This window comes from Camellia sinensis, unplaced genomic scaffold, assembly GCF_055761805.1.
Source record: "Camellia sinensis isolate YWXY unplaced genomic scaffold, ASM5576180v1 Unanchor1, whole genome shotgun sequence".
Taxonomy (NCBI): domain Eukaryota; kingdom Viridiplantae; phylum Streptophyta; class Magnoliopsida; order Ericales; family Theaceae; genus Camellia; species Camellia sinensis.
The window spans coordinates 4,600,028-4,611,374 of record NW_028128987.1 but is presented as its reverse complement, the minus strand read 5'-3'; positions in this window follow the sequence as shown (position 1 = coordinate 4,611,374).

The following is an 11,347-nucleotide window of genomic DNA, read 5'->3' as shown; positions in this document are numbered from 1 at the left end:
GTTATCCTAATATGATAAATCGTGAGTCGGTAAATTACAAAGCAACAAAGGGAGATAATGAAGACAAAAAAAAAAAATGAAGATACTTAACAAGTACTGTGAATAAATAAAAAAATAAAAAATTTCATACACTATTAAAATTTTAGCCTTGTCGTAATTGGAGTTACATGTACTCATCCAAAAAAAAAATTTGTGTGTCGGTGTTTGGTTGGGATTGAGATTAAAAAAAAAAAAAAAACAGGTCATGGGGCCGTGTGGTGTCAGTGTGTTTGGGATGCATTTGGAAGGACTGTGTAGCAGGCACACTCTAAACAAGACCAAACTCAAATCCAAACAAAAAATAAAATAAAATAAATTAAAAAATCAGTGGGACGCGTGACCCCCTCACCCCCAACGTCCTTCCGCCACTGAATGTGAAGATTATTAGACAATTATTGAATGGAGAGATTATTAGACAAGTAACCAAATAATTGGACGTGAAGATTATTTTAAGATTACATAAAGATTTAGCCGGGCTGCTCGCGGGTCGGTTTTGGTCGGGTGCGGGTCAAACCCGACCTGACCCGCACTTATGCGGTTGGGGAAAAATGGACCCGCAACCGCCTGCGATGCGGTTCGCGGTTTGTGCGGCGGGTGCGGTTCGGTTTGCGGTTTAGTTTTTTTTTTTTTTTTTTTTTTTTTTTTTTTTTTTAACTTGACATTTTTTGTTACTTTCTAAACACTTTTTTTTTTTTAGAAGAGTTATAAATTAAATTACAAGATATACAATTCATGATCATAATAAATAGTCCACATGTTTGATAAGATGATATGGAACCATGCTTGAGGATAGTAATTAATTTTCATCCTTAGCTTGCAAAAACAAACCCTTAAAAGTCAAACTAGTAACACTAATTTAAATATGCAAAAACAAACCTTTAAAAGTCAAACTAGTAACACTAATTTTAATAGTGGATTAATCTTCACTGTTTAGTTTTTAATATGCAATAATGTGATAATAGAATGACAATTCAAAATATCATATTTAACTGTGTCTCCTAGACTAATGGAATATAATGATTTTTTTTATATATATATAAATAAAAGTCAAACTAGTAACACTAATTTAAATATCATTAGATCATGATAATGTATATAAGTGCCCATATAATAAATTTTACTTTCATCCAAAATGTAAAAATAAAAATAATAACTAGTTATCTCCATCCATCCAAAATGTAAAAAATAATAATAATAACTAGTTGTTTTTTCTTTTAAAAAAAAAAGAAAAAAGAAGATGCGAGTTGCGGGCGGGTCGGGTTCGACCCGAACCCGATCTTTTGTCAATTTCTTGACCCGCACCCGCCCGCCTACCTACATCGAAACCGCCCAAAACACTACGAGTAGAGTAGAATCGGACGATTTGTGCAAGCGGATGGGTTTGTTGCCCAGCCCTAGATTTAGCAAATCTAAAGTCTATTATTTGAAGAGTAAAGGACAAATTTCCGGTCTTTGCATATTGTTTGTGACATCAACATCAATGACAAGTAAGCGCAAAGTAACACAGGACTTTCTCGATGTAAAGTTTTGAAAAGTCACTTTTTAAGTTATTTTTTTATTAAAATATAAGATCAATAAAATTATATTGTTTGGAAATAATTTTTCAAATTTAAAAAAATATATATATAGATAATAAAAATAATTTTTAACTTTTTTTATATAACTTCTGATTTTTTTTATTTTTTATTATCAAAACTCTCTCATCCCAAACAAACTCTAAAAGCATTAATCTTTATTTTACTTTTTATAGATAAGATTTCTTTGAATTATTGTTCATAATGTGACAAATATGCATTTTTACAACTAATGTATGAATATATCAGTTCCATCACAATTTACACACGTGATGTGGTAGAAACGTGCAATCGAAATGTGTAATAGATAAATTAAAGATAACACGACTTTCAGTCCTTCAATTTGAACTAATCCATTTGTTTGGGTTGAAAAATGGTTTTGTATTTGTTGGGGTATGGAAAACATTTTCTATGGTCAGAAAATAAGTTTAATATTTGAAAATATAGAAAATATTTTTTAAATTAAAATCTTAGTAATGGCACTATGCTATCACGATCACACACACCTCCACCACCACACCACCCTCACCATGGCCGCCTCCACCGCCCCACTATCATGCCACCATCACCATCACCATCACCAGCTCCACCTCCATCTTTATTCCATCACCACTACCACCACCACCACACCAAACATAGAAAAACATTTATTTTTAAAAAAAAAAATTCATAAAACATATATTTTCCTTAAAAAAATATTTTTCACCTAAATAAATGTAGCCCAATGTCAAAAACAAAATTATTTTCTAAATTCGTGGATTCATAAAGAAGGTTGGAATAAAGGCTTAGTAGTGGTTTGATTGACAAAGAATATACAAAGTTTCAAAATGTTATTTACTCTGTTTGGTTGAGTTTCAAATTCTATTTCTTTTGTTTTCAAAAAATTTAAAATTGGTGAAAACAAAAAAGAAAAAAAAAGAAAGACTCATGATTTTATATGGTTTTCTTTTCTTTTTTTTTTAAAGAAAAAAATATTTAGTGCTTATTTTTGTTAAACTAGTTTAGTTTTTTTGAAAAAAAAATAAAAAATCCAAGAGTGTATTAATGAGAAAAAAAAAATCAAATATTAAACAAAATGGAAAGCTGCCAAACAATGCCTTAATCAAAGACATTGAGCATTGAAAAAGAACAAAATAAGAAAAGAAAATTCTATTGTAAAACAAAAACAAGCCAAAAACGTCATCAATGCGATTGATTTTGGCTAAAATTTGACAAGGTCAATAGTGTAAAACATGTTAGAATAAATCATATGTGGCAGATAAAACTTTGAACTAGATTTAGAAATTAATAAATAAATTGAAACTGAAAATAAATTTGGTGAATTTAGAAAATAATTCAGAAAAAACTTACAAATATAATGTATAATTCTAGAAATAAAAAATAATTTGATTAAGACTTGTGTTAGACACGACATTCTTAAAACAAATTTTGCCTCTCTCTTCGGTGCTCATGAGTTCAAATGGGCATCTGTCTTTCAAGATACAACGATTAAGAATCTTGGAACAATATTTCAATCTGCTGGTCTAACGAACGTTGTTGTTCATATATTTTCTCTTTTATACTAGACTTGACATAATGTATATGAAGGCTAAAACTCTTCTTACAAAAAAATGTCTTGGGGATGGTGTTTTAGTAGCATTGGTGACTATTTTGAAAATTTATAACTCGTTTTATGAAGGGCTATATTATTTCATGCGAACAGGTACCTTACAAGGTCGTACATTTTCAATTTCTATGGAGTTAATTTCCTTTCACAATAAAATTCCCAACAAATTATCCATTCTATAGATCTTGTCATGCGATTTTGGGATAAGATTTTTGAAAATTTTCTAAGCTCAAAGTGCAAACAGTCTTGATGTTCATCGAGCCCTACGATGGTGTCGGGCCTTGATGTTCTCATTGTGTATGTGCATTCCATCAATAAGACTTCCGTCATTGCATAATTTGATAAAAGTACAGGGTTTAAATCATATATAGAATAAAATATAGGGAGATAAAGTGCACTTTGCTTTCTAAACAAATGACGAAAATTTAATGATATTTTAGTGGTTACTTGAATCCACAACCACAAGAGGGTTATGTAGTCATTTTCAAACGTTATAGAGATAGACCGCACATGGTTTAAACTACAAAGAGGTAAAATGAAGCTTATCTTATAATTATTATTGACTAATTCCAATTAAAATGACAACTAATTATAACAACAAAAAAACAAAAACAATTTTGAAAAAACATATTTTCAAATTTCAAATTTCTATAAACTATTTTGAAACTATATATATATTTTTTGATCAATCAAAAAGAGACCTTTATTGATGAATAGAAAACAATACAACATTTGAGAAATATTACATCAATAAAAGACGGAGGGGAGGGAGGGGGAGATGGAGAGGGAGAGGAAGGGAGGGGGGGAGAGCAAAAGTCATTATATCTTAAAATCCAAATCCCAACTAGGTTAGCACCCAGAATAACAATCATATGACAGAACCCAATCCCAAGTTGGTGAGCAACCAACAGAGAACAAACAACAAATTCAATAAAAAACCAACCCCACACAAACCAACACTTACCCATACAACTAAACACCCTCAAATGCATAACCATACTTGATTCATATTCTTCACAATATCATGCATTGAATGAGGGATTGTGGGCAACCCAGACTTCATCCACAACCCAATCATTACCTTTACAATTTCACCAAGCTCCTTCATGTTTGGCTGACTCCCATTAAAAACACACTCATTTCTTAACCTCCATATTGACCACAATATTGCAATTGGTACAAGCCTCCAAATCTTCCTAACTACTTAAATTTTGTTCCCAGCCACCATAGCAGCACTCCATCAATAGTAGCAGGTGTGACCCAAGATAAGCCCCACTATTTTAGTAGAGATGACCAAACCTTTCAAACCTCAGAGCACTGTAACATAATGTGATCCACTGACTCTGCTTCCAACTTACAAAATGGGCATAAATTCTCCACAGTGCTACTTAGGCCTTGTTTGTCATAACCTAAAAAAGTCAAAAAGCCAAAAAGTCACTATCTTATTTAAGTCACATCACATTTTTACCACATCACTTTAAACACAACCCATATTTCATAAAAATTCAAAAAGTGCACTTATTTGGATCATCCCAAACCACCCCTTAATACCCCAAACCTCTCAGTTGTTTTCACCATCCCCCTCCATGCCAACCAACTCAAGAACTAAGCTTTTGGTGGAGCTACACCTTTCCATAGCAACCTAGGAACCTGCAATCTTGGACCTTGACTTAACTCATGCCATTCTCTAATTGCTGCCACAGTAAACTGACCATCAAGGGATGCATCCCAGCTAACTGAGTCCTATAGGCCCCACATTAAGCCAGGGAGCATCTCTTATCAACACTTTTAGCCTACTAACCTCCTTTTCCTCCCAAGCAAGGAGTGGTCATTTGAACAGTAGCTTCCAAACCCCTGAGTTATCCTTCATTTGCATGAAAGAGCTCAATGTCCCTTCTTTTTCCATAGATAATATAAACAACCTGGGAAATTCCACTATTAATTGAAAGTTCCAAAGCCACCTATCATGCCAAAAATCAATCCTACACCCATCGCTAATCAAATTTTACAAAAAAATAAAAATAAAAATAAAAATCAAATAGTCCAGAGTTAGTCCTTGACACACTTGGTATGTCACTCCATACAGTAGATTCATTTCCAACCCCTTCCATCACTAGTAACCATCTACCTCCTACTACCTCATACTTGCTGATAATTACTTTTTTCCACATCGAATCATCTTCTACCCCATACCTCTACCACCACTTAGCTATCATAAAATCATTTATATCCCTTACCCTTCTTATGTCTAACCCTCCTTGTTCTTTGCTTAGAGTTACTTCTTTCCAGTTCTCTAAATGAAATTTTCTTCTTGTCTCTGAGCTACCCCACAGAAATGCTTCCTTCAACTTATCAATTTCCTTTGCTACTCCTTTAGGTAATTTGAAAATGGAAATGTAAACTCCAGGGAGGCTATCTAGGATAGATTTTTTTTATTAATGTTAACCTGCCAGCAAAGGACAACATCTTTTTCTTCCATAGAGCTAACTTGGCCTTTACTTTCTCCACCACAGGCTGCCAAATCTTCTTTTTTCTTGGATTTACCCCAACTGGTAGACCCAAGCACTTAAGGGGCAACTTCTAGCATAGGCACTGCAGTTTTGAGGCAAAGACTTGTTTAATTTCATCACTAATCCCAACTCCACACACCACAGTTTTGTGAAAATTTATCTTAAGTCTTGGCATAAGCTCAAAGCATGTGAGAATCCTTTTGACAGTCACAATCTCCTCCCACTCTACTTTGCAAAATAGGATAGTATCATCGGGCAAACTAGAGATGAGACAGTTTTAATCCTGCTTGCCTAATAGCAGCTCCATTTATTAACCCCAAAGCTTTTGCCCTTTCCAACAATAGGTGAAGTCCCTCAAGTGCTCTATTAAACAAAAAGGGACATAAAGGATCATCTTGCCTTAATCCCTTTTGTGGACAAATCTCTTCGATTGGTGATCTATTAACAAGTACTGAAATCCTTGTCATAGTGACACAAGTTCTTATCCAACCCAACCATCTCTCCCCAAGCCCAATATTTTCCATCATAGAAAACAAATACTCCTAGTTGACCAAATCATAAGCTTTTTCAAAATCAAGTTTGAATATCACTCCCTTCATTTTGGACTTTTTCCACCAATCCACCACCTTATTGGCAATCATCATTACTTCATCAAAGATGTTCCTACCTCCCAAAAATGAAGTTTTCACTTCACTAATCACATATGGTAATACCATTTCAATCTTTTTGAAAGTACCTTAGCCAATAATTTATACACTACACCCACCAAACTTATAGGCCTGTAATCTGTCAAACCTGAGGGGCTGATCTTCTTCAGAATAAGGGTAACGAATGAGCTATTGAGCCCTTTGACCAGCTTACTATTATTGTAGAACTCCTGCATGAATTGGAATAGATCACTCCTCATGAACTTCCTGCATTTCTGGATGCATGCCATGTTAAACCCATCCGGTCTTGGCGCTTTATTCTCATCATAACCTTTTATTGCATCCTATACTTCTTCCATTGTGAATTCTTTTTCTAGAAGCTCCGCTACTTTAGTACCAGACAATTTTGGTCTAGATGGCCAATCGTCCGAAAATACCTTTGTAAAATGCCTTAACACTTCTTCTTTCACCAGTTCTATATCTTTAATGCTAACAGGATCAATTACCACTGAGTCCACTAAGTTCCTTCTTTTCCTTTGGCTAGCAATTATGTAAAAGAACCCAGTATTTCTATCCCTATTTTGAGCCCAATTCAATCTAGACTTTCGGAACCAAATCCGATCCTTTTTCTTTTTTAATGACCATACCAAATTCCTCACCTCCTTTCTTCTTGCAATTTCCTGAGATTCTAATAGCCTTAATTCTACCAATAAATCAAACTCATGTAACTCATCTTCGACCTTTTTCAGTTGATCCTCCACACAACCAAATAGTTAAGTGTTCCACCTTTTCAACTCAGGTTTAAGACTGCACAATTTGATCTTTTCTCTATACCCAACCCATTCTTGCACATGTGAATCCAACCATGATTTGTGCACAACAAATGTGAAGCTTGGGTGCAGGATCCAAGCATTTAGGAACCTGAATGGCCTAGGACCCCAATTTCTCTCGTCTTCTATTTTGAAAATATAAAACTCAAAACAACTTTGAAAATTTATAGTCAAATAAATTTTGAATTTTTAAAATTATTTTCACAAAATTATTTTTCAAAATTAATTTCAAAACTAAACCAGCGTACCATGTTTCTTTGAGAAACTAGTTTGCTACTAAATGGTGTGTTTGACTCAAAATTCTAACTGTTGTGCCTCTTGGTTGGCACACACTCCATGTATAAATGAAACAAGAGCCGACAGTGTAACAAAAATCAGTTATAGGTTATAAGGGTTGTATCCTCTTGTGCTTAGTACACGTGTCCATTTGTTCGCTGATGATTTTTTTAGCATTAGCCAATTTTTCAACAAGTTGCCAACGATGCAAGTGGTAATGAAAGGCGACGATGGGTAGCAATTGAGAAAGTAGAAATAGAAAAAAGAAAAAATAAATAAAAATAGGGCGCTTGGTTCAAAAGTCCAAGTTCGATTTTCTTTTGTTCAAAGGACAAACTTCTATAAGGATAAACTTCTACAGAATGACCAAATTACCCTTATGTATATGGTATCCACGGTGAAACACAAAACAAACCCTCTCATCTCTCTCTCTCTCTCTCTCTCTCTCTCTCTCATGTCTTTGTTTTGCAGCTCTGTCGCCGTCGCGGTTTTATCGTCATCGTCGTAATCTCTATCTCGTACCAAATGCTCTCATTCTGTCTGTCTGTCTCTCTCTCTCTCTCTCTCTCTTTCCGCATTGTGTTTCTCTCTCTTCTCTCTCTCTTGAGTTCATGATTAACAACTAATACTGGCAGAGCGAGATGAAACCGAGCTGAGTGAGTCGAACTCCACTATGTGCTACCACCAAACAAGTTAATCATGAGGGAGGCGATACTCTCAGATTTCGGCACAGAGATAGTAATCCTAGTGTGCACCGTCATCAGAATTGTGTTCTCCTTATTCTAGTAGGTGCTCGTCTCCAAAGTCAAGCTCTTACTAGAAAAACCCTCTTTGGCAACCGCAGCAATAAAACAAGAATAGAGGCTCTCCTGAGTCGTTGATTGAGAAAGATGAAGGTCTTAACAACCACAACGTCATTCAAAAATGCGCCAAAATTCATAACGCTATCTCTGATGGTGAGGTTTCTTACTCAACTTTGAGTAGATCTTGTAGATTTGGTTGTCTTTAGTTGTTATTTGGTGATTTTGGTGATTTGTTTGTCTTTAGGTTTCTCACACAATCTTCATTTTTCTACATAAAATATTTCATTTGCAAGGAAGATGGGGGATAGATGTAGTCGCCTTTATAGTCAGAGTCGTCGGTGGTTTCTAGATCTAGATTGACTTATTCTTCTTCAATTTGTTCAAATCTAGTTGTTGTCGTTTTTTTTTTTTTTTTTTTTTTTTGGTGTGTGTGGTTATCTGCTTAGATCTAGTGTTGAATTGAGCTTTGCACAGTTAATGTAGATGAGTTGTTTTTTGTAGTGGTTTGAACAGATATCAATTGATTGTGATTTTGGTTGTAGTTTGTTGTTGCAGCTAAAAATTATATAGATAAAACATACACAACATATTCTTTCTCTCACAAACATTTTTACAGTCAGTAGTTTTTACCAAGATCAGTTCAAAAACAAGTTTATGGTCGAAGGTAGGGTATACCAATTGAACAGATAAAATATTTAGGAATAAAAAATTGAACAGATAAATTTTTTTTAAAAATTTGAACAGATTAAAAATATTAATATAAAAAAATTGAACAGATAGATCAGATTTTTGTATTTTTTTTTAAAATTGATAGAGAAACTCACAGATTTTAAACAAATAAAGAGAAACTCACAGAAAAATGGAACATATAGGAAAAAAAATTCAACAGATAGATATCAATTTGAACAGATAGTAAAAAAAATTAAACAGATAGATATAAATTTAAATAGATAGATATAAATGTGAACAAATAATTAAACAAAAGTCAAAAGATACAAAAAAAAGTCAACAAATATATTAAGGGGTAAAATTGGAAACAAAATATCCTTCAAAACTAACAAAAGGACTTCTCACAAAACTATTTCACAAATGGTAAATCTCTTACTAATAAAAAAATATCCACTGAACGTAATATCTTATACCCTCCTTAGATTGGATTTATCACCAATTTACTCAAAAAAATAAGGGTAAAAAAAATTATCTTCTAAACTAATAATTAGTATTTCTTTCCAATATATTTCATTAATCATACATCTTTATAAGCAAAACAAATCAATCATAAGACCATATGTCATATGCACGGATAAAAGTAGATTTTTCACTAATTAATCTTAATTAAATTTCCTAAAACATAAAAGAAAAAATAATTGTATTCTATTATACATTTGAAAGAGTACAACAGAAATTCTTGCCACATGATGATTGGAACTATAAGCATTGTAAATATAATGGTCAACTTAATGATGAATAGAACTGTCATCATTGTAATGTTGATTTCATCAATAAAGATTTTACTTGTTGATTAAAAAAAATAAGAACTATTATTCCCACGTACTTAATAACAATACACAAAATTCCATTAATTGAACCATGGGGATGGTCCACCAAAAATACAAAATGAATCAATCAAATGTTGTGTATTTTTCAAGGTAAACAAATTTGCACAACCATATAATATTGAACCTGGGAGTAAAAGTCAATTTTTATGTAGGAGTCTAATTCAATCAATGCATATTGAAAAGAACACATAAATCTTCTAATTATTAGATTCCAATTTACACTAGAGAGGATACATTAAACTAATAAAGAATTGGATCCCAATCAAATTGCATGCATTATTGGACAATTTTTTTAAAGATTAACAATATGTGAAGATTCAAAACAACTCTAAAAGTCTCATCATTTACAAGTGTAAAGCGTAGTTTTCCAAGCATAAGGTTGCCCAATTGTATTTTTATTTATTTGTTTATTGGCAAAGACAAACTTTATTGATAAAAATTGACAAAATAAGAAGATATTACATTAATAAAGAGAAAGAAGAGGTGAGTACAAAATACATCATAAAGAGACAAGATGATTCTGACAAGGTTGGCACCGAAAATTGCGATCAATTATATACAAGCGCAACTACTGAGAGTTGGTGAAAAACCAACCAAATAGACTGAAAAATAACCATCACAAATAACATAACAAAAACAACACTATCAAAAGCCAACTGGAGCATGTCTGCTGTTTGGATGCTCCAGCAGAGGGAAAGATGGTTTGCTTTATTGGCCGGTTGTATTTTTTATCTGTTGGCTTTGGTATGTTTCTGATTTTGGTTGTATTGTGGGTTGGGTTTGTTGATTGTGGTTGGTTACTCACCAACTCACCATCTTTCCCCTACCCCTTCCCCCTCCCCTTCTCCCTTATTGATGTATTCCCTTACTCGGTTTTCATCAATAAAGATTCCTTTTCTTCGCTGATCAAAAAAAAAAAAAAAAAAAAAAAAAGCCAACTGGAGCCAAACAAAAATAATTCCCCCCCAAAAAGAACAAAGATCAGCATGTTTGTTTATTAGGATATCAACAATCATGAATGACTTTTAAGATGGTACCACAACCCATTTTTCTCATTGCAAAGTGTGATCTTGTAGATAAGATTTCTCTCAAAAAATGTTCACTACTTGCCATGGTTCAACTCTCTAACGATTCTATGATAAGCATAAATTTTAAATTTTATATGTGAAGATGAACATCAATCAAGATAAAGAGCAGTGACACAAGATTTTTATCACTACAGAGTCTGTAGAGAGTCTAATGTTTATGTTTTTTTCTCCCAGTACATGGAAAACTGTTTATGATATTTGAATTCATAACACCTAAGTCATAATAAGCAATCCTACTCACCGTCACATGATTTTGAAAAAGCATGTGGCAATGAGTAAGATTGCTGCAAAAAAGGGTAAAGTTGGGCAAAATAAAATGGCTCAGAAGCAAGATTAAAATGTGTAGTTAGAGAGAGAGCAAAAATGTAACAAGAAAAATATTCAAAGTTTGAATGTACATTTAGTGTGGAACACG